At 37.8% G+C, this 14,677-nt stretch overlaps 1 protein-coding gene across 5 annotated transcripts in view; it reads left to right on the forward strand.

The window, feature by feature from the left end:
* The window catches only part of KLF8 (KLF transcription factor 8), a 415,506-nt gene that overhangs the window by 287,346 nt on the left and 113,483 nt on the right, over positions 1–14,677 (forward strand). The window lies entirely within an intron of this gene.

Genomic DNA, 14,677 nt, shown 5'->3' on the forward strand with positions numbered 1-14,677 from the left:
AAATATATTCTTTGGAAAAATAAGTCCAGATAGTCAAAGGAATGATCCTTTAGTTAATTATTTTCTTCATTGTAAAGAAAAGCATTAATTTGGCACCTGTCTGATGTCACTCACTGTGACAATAACTGGTCAAAGATAACTTCTAAATTTAGGTTTGATACTGATGGAGACTGATGGTTTGGGGTAACAGATCTTCTTTGAAATCCTGATACCACCACTTACTAGCTGTGTGACCCTAAGCACTGCTTTTCTCCTTTAGAGAATGTGGATTAATATTCTTATCTCAAAAGATATTTGGGTAGATTAAATACCACAGTGTATGTGAAAGAGACTGCCACTCCATAGATATCATATTTTCACTTCCTTTTCCTACTCTGTGAGACTATCTTTGGAACACTGCTGATAGAATTATGTGCTTTGCTTTCCTTAAAACACCTTCCAGATTGGCTGAAAGGAGACCTCAGAAAATTGAATTAGCTTGCCCAAAGGCTGACGCTGGAACACAGGTTTTATTTGCTTCTGATTTAACATTGTTCCCACTGTACCTTAGCACCTGAGAGAAAGAGCCACTATCCTGCCTTTCCCCTTATTCTTTGGGCAACTTAGCCAGGATGATATAACTAAGAGGACCTTTGGACAACAGAAACCATTGACCCACAAATCACCTCATCCCATTCTTCAGAATTTTAGGGAGAACACTTATATATAATGATTGTTAGTCTTTGGTAACTGCTGGGGACACACAGAATGGGCTATCACCTGTGTCTTCAGGTTAGCTTAAAGGGCAGACAGGCAGAAAACATAGCAAGGATGGAAAATATAAACTCAAAAGTAAAAGCGACACATGCATCTCATCCATTCTCAAAACCAAACTAGTTAATGGCTCAACTTTCATAACTTTGGGAGCTATAGATCTCTCTTCTTAGGATTTCAGGATACTTAAAGAGAAAATTGGAGGAAAAAACATGAACAAGATCACCATAACTGCTTCTTCATTCCCCTCCCCCATCATTCTAGTATATGCATTTCTAAGATGGGGCCCTTATTGGTTCAGCTAATTGAGTTCCAATAACCAAGCCACCAAGCTTAGTGTAGTCATCTTTCATCTCTCCAAATGGTATGTGTCTAGTGGTGAAGGAGATCAACCATTTATCTTTTCTCATTCTGGCAGGGGCATTATTATTATTTGACACTTTTATATATTTACCCTTGTCTTGAGTCAATTGTAGTTTATTACATCAATTAAACTGATGAAGAATGAAAAGATTACCTTTGGATATATAATTCACTTACCAAGTATGTGTTGTTATACTGTCTATCAGGCATTAAGAAAATTGTTAAAAATTCACTTTCTACTCCTTCCATCTTAAATGTGTTCTTTTTGCCTTACCCCTGTCTAAACCCCAGCCTTTCAAGTCCTATTTTAGTCCTTACCCTCAGCTATTCCTTAGAAATAATACATCACTGTCTGTTCTGCTCACTTGATACTTACCATAAATGAACTGTCTTGTAATGTACTTGTTTTCCTGATTTTTCCTTTAAACAGTATTTATATTATTCCCTCCATTATTAATCTCAAATCAAATGCTATTTCTATGAAAACTTCCTTTATCCTTGCATACAGAAATAAACTCTTTTGAATTTCTGTGTCACTTTACCCTCATTATCTGGCACTACACTACTGTCTTCCCTTTATTACGGTCATTTGTATACAGATTTAAACCCCTACCTCTTTTTCAGACAGCAAGGTGTTTTAGGAAATGGTCTATGATTATATCTTCAAACTACTTAACTGATTACTTTCTTATGTAATCACTGAGTATATATTATATAGATGATCATCTGGGATTCAGCTCCAAACTGTCATGTTTTTATCAGTGAAGGAAAACTTGGTTGGGATGATTGACCTAGATGATCATCTAGTACATTTGCCATCTCACTACTAAGTAAAGTGTGAATGAATAACACTGTCATATTGGGCTCATTCATTTACCCAAAGATGATGTGAGACTTGCTTGGTTTACTTTCTGGTTCTCATAATGTTTTCAATTTGGGTTTTACACTCAAAGTTGGGTTTCTGATGCATTTATTATCACCAACTCAGCTTTATCATCTAGTGTCAGCTTCCTCACCTCTAAAATGATACAGTAATTTGTGATTTTAAATAATGTTAGTAAAAGATGACCAATGCCTGACTTCTAATACTTATTTCATAAGTGGAGGGCTCACCATTCTTGTTACTTTGAATAATTTATTTTATTTAAATGTTGATTGTGTGTTTGGAAAAGAGGAAGGTAGATTAGTGGGATATTAAGCTGGATTTAAATGTCTGTAACATGCTAGGTGCTTTGGAAAATAAACTAAAAGATGTACGTGTACTTAGACAAAATAGATATAATTGGGGCAAACCAAACTCTGGGATTATTAAGCACTTTAGATTACGGAGCTATAACCTAACTCTAGGGCCAATCCAGGTATCAAATCACTAGCATTTTGACATTTTATAACCTCAAATTCTTCAGTTCTAAAATACAATCCAAATCTGTCATTACTCCTAGATTTTTCCCTGACAACTTATTAAAGACTTTTTCACTTCCCTGGTTTTACAATTTACCATCACAATATCTCTGGTGAAATTATTTAAATGCTGCACTTGAGTTCTCTCATCTGTGGATTAAGGATAATAGAAACTATATAGGGTTGCAGTAAGGAATAAATGTGTTAATTTTGTAAAACACTTAAAAGAATACACGATAGCTTAGTAAGCAATGGGGAAATATGGTTGTTGTGGTTTCCTTACTCCATACTCAAAATGCTATTTCCTCATCTACTTAATTGCCAAGGGCTATTGCTTTTTCCCATTGTATCTGGCATCAGTCCCTGTCTTCTTATTCTGCCACCACCTTAATTTAGTCCAGAGGTACAAACAATTAGCCTAAAGGCCAAGTACAGCCCATAGACATGTTTTGTTTTCAGTAAATTGTAAAAAACTTTTATTTAAAAATGTATTTTAAATTTGTAATGTATTCCACATCTCTCAAAATTGACATTATACAAAGGGATATACAGTGAAACATATCCCTCCTAGTCCTGTTCCCTAGCTGCCCATTTTGCCTCACTGGAGACAATTAAAGTTATCTGCTTATTAGAAATCCTTCCATGGACAATTTTATGCATATCAAGCAAGTGAGTATATATATATATATATATATATATATATATATATATATATATATATATATATATATTTTCTTCCCCTTTCCTTTATACACAAATAGTAGCATACTTTTCATACTGTTCTACACATTGCTTTATCAACTTAAAAATATGCTTTGGAGACCTTTCCATATCTGTATGTAAAGAAACACCTCATTCTTTTGTGTAACTACATAGTTTTGCACTACATGGATGAGCTAAAGTTTATTTAAACAGTCTTCTGTTGAATGACCCTTGAGATATTTCCAAACTTTTGCAGTGCTGTTTGTAATAGCAATTAACAAAACTTTGTAAGTATGTGTATTAGTGCTAGGGCTACCATAACAAAATACCATAGATTGGGAGGCTTAAACAACAGAAATATATTTTCTTACAGTTTTGGAATCTGTAAGTCCAAGATCAGGGTGCCAGCATGGTCCAGTTCTGGTGAGGGCTCTCTTCCTGGTTTGCAGATGGCTGCCTTCTACCTGTAAGTTTACATGACCTCGTCTTTGTGCTCATGGAGAAAGAGAGTGAACTCTCTGGTGTCTCTTCTTACAAGGACACTAATTCTATTGGATGAGGGCCCTATGCTTACCATCTCATTTAACCTTAATTACTTTCATAAAGGCTCTATCTCCAGAGACATTCACATTGAGGATTAGGGCTTCAACATATGAATTTGAGAGAAATACAGTCTCTATATATGCACACTTTTAAAAAATGGTTGACTGTTGATATTTGAAAATCATATTTTACTTAAAATTATAGAATTCTAACTTCTCTTGAATAATCAAAAGATACTGGACCAATATACCATCTTGTCAATAATTGCCTAAAATTAATAAACTGCTCCAAGACAGGACATATATTCTTAGTTCACCATATTCCCCATCCAGCCTAGGTGACCTTAACTGTCTAGCTCCTCTAGGTACTGAGTTTGTGACACCATATAAGCTGTTACCATGATACTTATAGGATATTGCAATAGCTTCCAGTTCTACCTTGATCCTTTCTGCCTTCTCTATTCTGTAGACCCCTGCCAAGGTATCTTCCTTAAAACACATTTTTTAAAAGAAATTATTCCAGTCTCTAGAAAATATATTGAATAGTTATGTAGCATGTTTCTATGTTGACAGATAGTAACTACACTAATTGGGGTGAGGATTTAGTAATGTACATAACTGTTGAATTACTGTGTTGTATACTTGAAATCAATATAATATTCTATATCAAGTATACTTCAAGAAAAATAATCAACAATAAAATTACGTCCTTCACTTCATAATCATTTACTGGGTACCGACAAAATTCTAGACATCATGCTAGAAACTGGAGTTATAATGGTGAATAATTTAGATGCAACTCTTGCCTTCATAGGGTACATAGTCTGCTCTTCCCCTCACTGAATTTCCTGTCTCTTCTTGACTAATCCTAGTTCCTCAAGGCTCACCTCACCACAGACCATTTCTCTGGAAGTTTTTCTGAATATTCCACTTCTAGTCAATATACTCTTCTAATTACTGCTCATAGACCCAAATCATAATTAAGCAATATAGCATCTTTTATAATATTTGGTTGCTATTATTTTTTGCATAGTTTTATCTCACTGCATAACCTGAGATCTCAAGTCTTTAGAATAAAATGAGAGAAGTATGCACTGTGATCCACTCCAGGTAATTTTTCCCTTGTGCCAGTGTAGACTCCATGTTGTAAGAACTTCCAAGACTTTTAGAAAGGCAAAAAGTAGAATTTTTTTTGGATTAATAGCATTTTTATAATTTTGGTATCATTAATCTACAATTACATGAAGAACATTATGTTTACTAGGCTCCCCCCTTCACCAAGTCCCCCCAACATACCTCTTCATAGTCACTGTCCATCTGCATAGTAAGATGCTGTAAAATCACTACTTGTCTTCTCTGTGTTGCACAACCCTCCCCGTGCCACCCCCACTATACATGCTAATGGTAATACCCTCTTTTTTTTTCCCCACCCTTATCCCTCCCTTCCCACCCATCCTCCCCAGTCCCTTTCCCTTTGGTAACTGTTAGTCCATTCTTGGGTTCTGTGATTCTGCTGCTGTTTTGTTCCTTCAATTTTCCTTTGTTCTTATACTCCACATATGAGTGAAATCATTTGGTACTTGTCTTTCTCCGCCTGGCTTACTTCACTGAACATAATACCCTCCAGCTCCATTCATGTTGTTGCAAATGGTAGGATCTGTTTTTTTCTTATGGCTGAGTAATATTCCATTGTGTATATGTACCACATCTTCTTTATCTATTCATATACTGATGGGCATTTAGGTTGCTTCCATATCTTGGCTATTGTAAATAGTGCAGCAATAAACATAGGGGTGCATCTGTCTTTTTCAAACTGGAGTGCTGCATTCTTAGGGTAAATTCCTAGAAGTGGAATTCCTGGGTCAAACGGTATTTCTATTTTGAGCATTCTGAGCAACCTCCATACTGCTTTCCACAATGGTTGAATTAATTTACATTCCCACCAGCAGTGTAGGAGGGTTCCCCTTTCTCCACAACCTCACCAACATTTGTTGTTGTTTGTCTTTTCGATGATGGCAATCCTTACTGATGTGAGACGATATCTCATTGTGGTTTTAATTTGCATTTCTCTGATGACAAGCGATGTGTCTCATCATGTGTCTGTTGGCCATCTGAATTTCTTCTTTAGAGAACTGACTGTTCAGCTCCTCTGCCCATTTTTAATTGGGTTATTTGCTTTTGTTTGTTGAAGTGTGTGAGCACTTTATATATTTTGGATGTCAACCCTTTATCGGATCTGTCATTTACAAATATATTCTCTTATACTGTAGGATACCTTTTTGTTCTACTGATGGTGTCCTTTGCTGTACAGAAGGTTTTCAGCCTGATATAGTTCCATTTGTTCATTTTTGTGTTTGTTTCCCTTGCCTGGGGAGATATGTTCAAGAAGAGGTCACTCATGTTTATGTCTAAGAGATTTTGACCTATGTTTTTTTCTAAGAGTTTTATGGTTTCATGACTTATATTCAAGTCTTTGATCCATTTCAAATTTACTTTTGTGTATGGGGTTAGACAGTGATCTAGTTTCATTCTCTTACATGTAGCTGTCCAGTTTTGCCAGCACCATCTGTTGAAGAGACTGTCATTTCCCTATTGTATGCCCATGGCCCCTTTATCGAATATTAGTTGACCATATATGTTTGCGTTAATGTTTGGAGTCTCTATTCTGTTCCACTGGTCTGTGGCTCTGTTCTTGTGCCAGTACCAAATTGTCTTGATTACTGTGGCTTTGTAGTAGAGCTTGAAGTTGGGGAGCGAGATCCCCCCCCCACGTTATTCTTCCTTCTCAGGATTGCTTTGGCTATTCGGGGTCTTTGGTGGTTCCATATGAATTTTTGAACTATTTGTTACAGTTCGTTGTAGAATGCAGTTGGTAATTTGACAGGGATTGCATCAAATCTGTATATTGCTTTGGGCAGGATGGTCATTTTGAGGATATTAATTCTTTCTAGCCAGGAGCATGGGATGTTTCCATTTGTTAATGTCCTCTTTAATTTCTCCTAAGAGTGTCTTGTAGTTTTCAGGGTATAGGTCTTTCACTTCCTTGGTTAGGTTTATTCCTAGATGTTTTATTCTTTTTGATCTTATTGTGAATGGAATTGTTTTCCTGATTTCTCTTTCTATTATTTCATTGTTAGTGTATAGGAAAGCCACAGATTTCTGTGTGTTAATTTTGTATCCTGCAACTTTGCTGAATTCCGATATTAGTTCTAGTACTTTTGGAGTGGAGTCTTTAGGGTTTTTTATGTACAATATCATGTCATCTGCAAATAGTGACAGTTTGACTTCTTCTTTACCAATCTGGTTGCCTTGTATTTCTTTGTTTTGTCTAATTGCCATGGCTAGGACCTCCAGTACTATGTTGAATAACAGTGGGGATAGTGGGCATCCCTGTCTTGTTCCCGATCTCAGAGGAAAAGCTTTCAGCCTCTCGCTGTTTAGTATGATGTTAGCTGTGGGTTTATCATATATGGCCTTTATTATGTTGAAGTGCTTGCCCTCTATGCCCATTTTGTTGAGAGTTTTTATCATGAATGGATGTTGAATTTTGTCGAATGCCTTTTCAGCATCTATGGAGATGATCGTGTGGTTTTTGTCCTTCTTTTTGTTGATGTGGTGGATGATGTTGATGGATTTTCGAATGTTGTACCATCCTTGCATCCCTGGAATGAATCCCACTTGGTCATGGTGTACGATCCTTTTGATGTATTTTTGAATTCGATTTGCTAATATTTTGTTGAGTATTTTTGCATCTAAGTTCATCAGGGATACTGGTCTGTAGTTTTCTTTTTTGATGGGGTCTTGCCTGGTTTTGGTATTAGGGTGATGTTGGCTTCATAGAATGAGTTTCAGAGTATTCCCTCCTCTTCTATATTTAGGAAAACTTTAAGGAGAATTGGTATTATGTCTTCTATGTATGTCTGATAAAATTCTGAGGTAAATCCATCTGGCCCGGGGGTTTTGTTCTTTGGTAGTTTTTTGATTACTGCTTCAGTTTCGTTGCTGGTAATTGGTCTGTTTAGATTTTCTGTTTCTTTCAGGGTCACCCTTGGAAGGTTGTATTTTTCTAGGACGTTCTCTATTTCTCCTAGGTTTTCCAGCTTGTTAGCATATAGGTTTTCATAGTATTCTCTAATAATTCTTAGTATTTCTGTGGGGTCCGTCTTGATTTTTCCTTTCTCGTTTCTAATTCTGTTGATGTGTGTTGACTCTCCTATTCTCTTAATAAGTCAGGCTAGTGGCTTATCTATTTTGTTTATTTTCTCAAAGAACCAGTTCTTGGTTTCATTGATTTTTTCTATTGTTTTTTTCTTCTCAATTTTGTTTATTTCATCTCTGATCTTTATTATGTCCTTCTGTCTGTTGACCTTACGCCTGATTTGTTCTTCTTTTTCCAATTTCTATAATTGTGACATTAGACTATTCATTTGGGATTGTTCTTCCTTCTTTAAATATGCCTGAAATGCTGTATAGTTTACTCTTAAGACTGCTTTTGCTGCGTCCCACAGAAGTTGGGGCTTTGTGTTGTTGTTGTCATTTGTTTCCTTATATAGCTGGACATCCATTTAAATTTGGTCATTGATCCATTGAGTATTTAAGAGCATGTTGTTAAGCCTCCATGTGTTTGTGAGCCTTTTTGCTTTCTTTGTACAATTTATTTCTAGTTTTATACCTTTCTGGTCTGAAAAGTTGATTGGTAGGATTTCAACCTTGGAATTTACTGAGGCTCTTTTTGTGGCCTAGTATGTGGTCTATTCTGGAGAATGTTCCATGTGCACTTGAGAAGAATGTGTATCCTGTTGCTTTTGGATGTAGAGTTCTATAGATGTCTATTAGGTCCGTCTGTTCTGGTGTGTTGTTCAGTGCCTCTGTGTCCTTACTTATTTTCTGTCTGGTGGATCTGTCCTTTGGAGTGAGTGGTGTGTTAAAATCTCCCAAAATGAATGCATTGCATTCTATTTCCTCTTTTAATTCTGTTAGTATTTGTTTCACATATATTGGTCCTTCTGTATTGGGTGCATATGTGTTTATAATGGTTATATCCTCTTGTTGGACTGAGCCCTTTATCATTATGTAATGTCCTTCTTTATCTCTTGTTACTTTTTTTGTTTTGAAGTCTACTTTTTCTGATACTAGTATTGCAACCCCTGCTTTTTTCTCCCTGTTGTTTGCATGAAATATCTTTTTCCATCCCTTGACTGTGTATATCTTTGGGTTTGAGGTGTGTCTCTTGTAAGCAGCATATAGATGGGTTTTGCTTTCTTATCCATTCTATTACTCTGTGTCTTTTGATTGGTGCATTCAGTCCATTTACATTTAGGGTGATTATTGAAAGATATGTATGTATTGCCATTGCAACCTTTAGATTCGTGGTTACCAAAGGTTTTAGGTTAGCTTCTTTACTACCTTACTGTCTAACTTAACTTGCTTATTGAGCTATTATAAACACAGTCTGATGATTATTTCTCTCCCTTATTATTCCTCCTCCATTCTTCATATGTTGGTTGTTTTGTTCTGTGCTCTTTTTAGGAGTGCTCCCATATAAAGCAGTCCTTCTAAAATATTCTGTAGAGGTGGTTTGTGGGAGGCAAATTCCCTCAACTTTTGCTTGTCTGGGAATTGTTTAATACCTTATTCATATTTAAATGATAATCGTGCTGGATACATTATCCTTGGTTCAAGGCCCTTCTGTTTCATTGCATTAAATATATCATGCCATTCTCTTCTGGCCTGTAAGGTTTCTGTTGAAAAGTCTGATGATAGCCTGATGGGTTTTCCTTTGTAGGTGACCTTTTTACTCTCTCTGGCTGCCTTTAATACTCTGTCCTTGTCTTTGATTTTTGCCATTTTAATTATTATGTGTCTTTGTGTTGTCCTGTTTGGATCCCGTCTCTCGTGAGTTCTGTGTGCCTCCGTAGTCTGAACAACTATGTCCTCCCCGAGTTTTGGGAAGTTCTCAGCAATTATTTCTTCAAACACACTTTCTATCCCTTTTTCTCTCTCTTCTTCTTCCATTAACCCTATAGTGCAGATATTGTTCCTTTTCAATTGGTCACATAGTTCTCTTAATATTGTTTCGTTCCTGGAGATCCTTTTATCTCTCCCTGCATCAGCCTCTATGCATTTCTGTTCTCTGGTTTCTGTTCCATCAATGTCCTCTTGCATCTTATCCATTCTGCTTATAAATCCTTCCAGAGTTTGTTTCACTTCTGTAATCTCCTTCCAGAAATCTGTAATCTCCCTCCAGACATCATCCCTTAGCTCTTGTATATTTCTCTGTAGCTCTGTCAGCATGTTTATTATTTTTATTTTGAATTCTTTTTCAGGGAGACTGGTTAGGTCTGTCTGTGCCGATCCTCTCTCAGGGGTTGTCTGAACTATTTTGGACTGGACTAAATTTTTTTGCCTTTTCATGGTGATAGCGGTGGCTGTAGGTAGGTAGCGGGTGTACCAGCTGGGAGAAGAAAGTCCTTTCCTGCTTTCTGGATGTCTTGCCCTTCTCTGCTGCCTGAGACTGTTACCCACACTCCTGGAGCAGCCACCAGGTTAATCCCCTAAGCTGCTGTGGGTGGCATCTCCATCAGAGCAGCACGGATCCCTGGGGGGAGTGGCAGGCATGCCAGGTGCTTGCCTCTGCAATAGCGGAGCCCCTGCCTGGCAGCTGTGTGCCAGCAGTGGCCTTTTGGTCTGGCCCACATGGCTGTATGTTGGGCTGGAATTCCGGTTCGCTGCTGAGTGTGCAACTGCTCCCTCTGGCACTGCTGCTGGTGCATGCAAGCCTTTCCCATGTGTACCGCTTCCGGGCTCCTGTGGCACCACTGCCACCGGCACGTGCGGGACGCTCCCAGGCTGTTCGGTTTGCTGCCACGGCGGGCTCGCACAAGCCGTTCCTGGTCCCCTCTGGTGCTGCCAGTGCACACGGGCTGCTCCCACTCCCCTCTGGCACCGCCGCCCCCGGCATGCACTGCCACTCTCCCACTACTGGGCCAGTGTGTCAGGTTCTGTGCCAGTTGGGGGAACAACTGGCAGGCTGCTTAGTGCTATGAGAGGCTTCAGAGCTGCACTGCTGCCCAGGGGTTTTGGGTGCCTAAAGTTCCTCAGGATTCCCAGCTGCTGGCTAAGTGTGCCAGGATGACTTCGTCCAGCTGTGGGGCCCCTGTCTCTTTTAGACCTGCAAAAAGCACTCGCTTTTCTTTTGTGTCAGGGGCACCAGTTGTGGGGACCTGCCCGCAGGTTTTGCTTTTCCGTTTCTCTAATACCCAGCACCCCATGCACCTTGTGTCAGCGCTCCAGGTGTGGATTTCTAGAGCTGGTTGTTTAGCAGTCCTGGGCTTTCACTCCCTCCCTGTTCTGACTCCTTTCTTCACGCCGGGTTCTGGGGTGGGGGTGCATTCGGGTTTCTCCTGGCTGCGGCTTGTATCTTACCCCCTTCATGTGATGTTGAGTTCTCGCAGATGTAGATGTATCCTGTCTGTTGTACTGCATCCACTGGTGTCTCTTTTAGGAATAGTTGTATTAATTGTATTTTCATAAATATATATGTTTTGGGGAGGAGATTTCCACTTACCTACTCACGCCGCCATCTTCCCGTCAAAAAAAAGTAGAATTTTTAAAAGGAAATCTGGTTTTGAAAATTTATCAACTAATTTGGTTTTAATTTTTAACATCACTGTAAAAACCAGGTCAACAACCAATTTTCTCTGTCTGAACTAAACTTCAATTCCTTGAGGGTAGAAGCCAGTAGAAACTTGTATTATATGCTTCCTCCCTTCCCATGTATACACACAGTGTCTACTATAGTGTTGCCTATGTAGTAGGTTCTCTGTAAAGACTTGATTATCATTAGTAAGATCCTCTTTAAGTTGACTGTAATTTCCAGTAATAATAAAGCAGTTCTGCTTTCTCAAAGTACCTAACATGTGCTTTTGAAGACAATTATCAGTATAGCCATCTTTTCCCCTATTTTCTTTTTTCCAAATGTAACCATCTAAATTCTTTGATTTAGCTCCGATTTTTTCTTTTTTAAAAAATTGATCCTTCATTTCTCTAGAGTTTCTTTCATTTTTTCTGCATTTCACTTCTATTTAGTTTCCCTTGAAATACAAACTCACCAGCAAGGCACAATAATTTCAGAAAGGTCATCGCAATGCTGAGCATATACTTAACTTCTGATTATTTAGGGCTTATTATCCCAACTTTTTTGTTTCTTTCTGTGCTGTCAATGATCTAGTTCCATCTTTCAATTTCATCTTCAGTAGAATGGGATGTGAATCTATTTTCTTGGCTTCTAAACTAGTTTTGATAAATACACACAATATATCTCCTTCAGTTTTGTTTTTGTTTTTTTTATTAGTTTGTAGGTAGTTCCTAGGATCAATGTGTAGCCTTGAAAATAATAATAATGATTATTATTACTCATCCCTTCGTTAACCTGACCTCCTGGTGTTCTACAAATTGAGATGGCCCAGAACTCTTCTAGGACTACCTGACTTGGTGCTCCAGGCAGTGAGTGGAACAGCCATTAAAGATACAGTTTCTGCCCTTAAGCACTATTGTACTGAGTATGTACAATAACTACTTATATTGTACATTCTTTTTGGTTACTGCAGTGGCACCATGTTTAATTTATTGGAGGACACTGTTATATGAAATAATGGTATGAAGAAGAGGATTGTATGAGATTTTACATGATGTTGCAGAGCAATGAGCTTGTAATGCTGTGGCTCCTTGTCCTTTTTCTAAGCTAATGCCTCAGTGCCATGCCAGTGCTCTGTATTCCTAGAGGTTTTTTCTGAACCCAGGTCCCCCTACTCCTAGTTAAAAGATTTTTCCATTGTTTCACATTGCCTTCTTGAACTATAGTACTTTTCATAGCAGTTTATATCAATTTATTGATTATAAGGTTAATTATTATATAAAAATAAACTTACCGTTTGATGGGGGAGCTGGACAAGGGGACTTGTTCTAGAAATCTGAGGTTATACTTATATAATATATATTTTTTAATCATAGTAAGCTACCTGCTGAGATGCCAGAAGTGGGCGTTCTTTGAGTTTGGGCTTTCCAATGTTCCCTATGGTGATAAGTGTGACCTTGTTTACAGGAAATGAAGATCTTGTAATCTCCTTTTTCAGACATTTCATTTCTAGCAACCATTCACCCTCCATTATGTGATCTGCTTCAAGCAGAGGTTGGGGGTTCCCACTGGCACTCAGGTCAAGGAGCATTATAACTTCATTATAGCTCTAGACTGCTAAGGATTCAAATCTCTCTTCTGCCATTTACTCATTGGTTGATTTCAGTATAAATTACTTCATCTCTCTGTGCTTCAGTTTCCTCACTTTAAAAATGGGGAAATTATGTGCCCACTTCTAGAATTTGAAGATTAAATGAGCTAATATAAGTATTTGTTCTTTTATCAGAACAGTACCTGACACATAGTAAGTACTCAGTGAATGTTGGCAATTATTGTTCTTTTAACATTATTCTATTGTTAATGTCATGTAGCAGAGTAGCTTCAGTTCTGAAGGTTTTCCCAGAGGTCCCTCTCAGAACTGGTCTCTATCTCCCTGGAAGATATACAGTTAAAATATATGTGTACTATACTTGTTCTTTAATTATCTTTTTCTAATATTAAAAACAAGTAATATGTTTTAAAGACTACCTATAATCTCAAAACCTTAAAACACTGATTTTCCTTTTTCACCATTTCTAGCATTTCTTAATAGGTCAGAATCTGAAAATGAATGGTATCTGCTCAGTATCTTCCAAAATGATGGGTTTGTTGTCCTTAAAATTGTTCTTTGAGCAGATTTTCAGAAAGAAGGTTCTTGTGGTATTTGTGATATTAGAAAGTAGGGAGGGAGCACTGTAATTTGACTCAGAGGATAAGAGTTCAAGTTCTAATTCCACCACTTCTAAACTATGTGACCTTGGGCCTCCAAATTCTGAAATGGGAAATTATCTGAAATGGGAATGATATATGAAAGCTATTTTGCTACTACAAAGCTATGTAGATGCACATAAGGGATTACTATTTGTATTGTCTAAATACTCTACCTTGTTAAGACACAAGGTACCTTCTTACGTCTGTGTCAGGGTTCCCAATGCTTTGCCTTCTTTTGAGGTTGTAGGCCCCAGTGACTCTGTTTTGCTTCCCTCTTTAAAGGTTTAACCTCTCACTTTATCCCTATATATTTTTTTTCCCTCTCAGGGAAGGGATAGGATGTGTTCTTATTAGCCAGCCACCTGCCCCTGTCCCTTAGAGACACTGTTCACTTTCATAAAACAAGGAGATCACTATGGAAAGTATCACTTGTATAACAAAATTAATGGGAACATGACAAACAAATATACTCTCATCAAATTTCTATGGTCATGGTACCTGGAATATGGTGTAATGTTCTGTATATATGAGACACTGATGTCCTGTGGATGGGGCTCAGGCCTCCTTCCTATCTTTTCCTCTGCTTCATCTTCCAGTACCCCCTCCCTTAGATGAAAGTCCAGCTTCTAGACACAAAGACTTGAGGAGCCAATCCAGACAGAATAATGGTTATTTTCTCAAGTAGTTAATTTGCTTCTGAAGCCCTCCTACCCGTGTGATTCACATCTCAATGGTCTAGGATATACCCTAACCCCTTTTGGGTATTTCCTCTCCACTTCCTCAGCTTCTGTGCAGCTGTCTGGCCCCAGACATTTAAAACAGCAACTCCACTCTAGAGAAAAGCAAAAGGCTTATAAAATCCTCTTTTCAAAAAAATCAAGCTTTTTTTAAGACCATCCTTTAGGCCCTAATTTCCTTCAGTTTTACATTTTGGCTGGCTAAAATATTGAAGTATTTTTATTGAAGAAGAAATTTTGGCTGGCTAAAATATTGAAGAAATATTGAAGAAAATATTTATTTTAAAAGAGAA

Source organism: Manis javanica, chromosome X, assembly GCF_040802235.1.
Source record: "Manis javanica isolate MJ-LG chromosome X, MJ_LKY, whole genome shotgun sequence".
NCBI classification, from domain to species: Eukaryota; Metazoa; Chordata; class Mammalia; order Pholidota; family Manidae; genus Manis; species Manis javanica.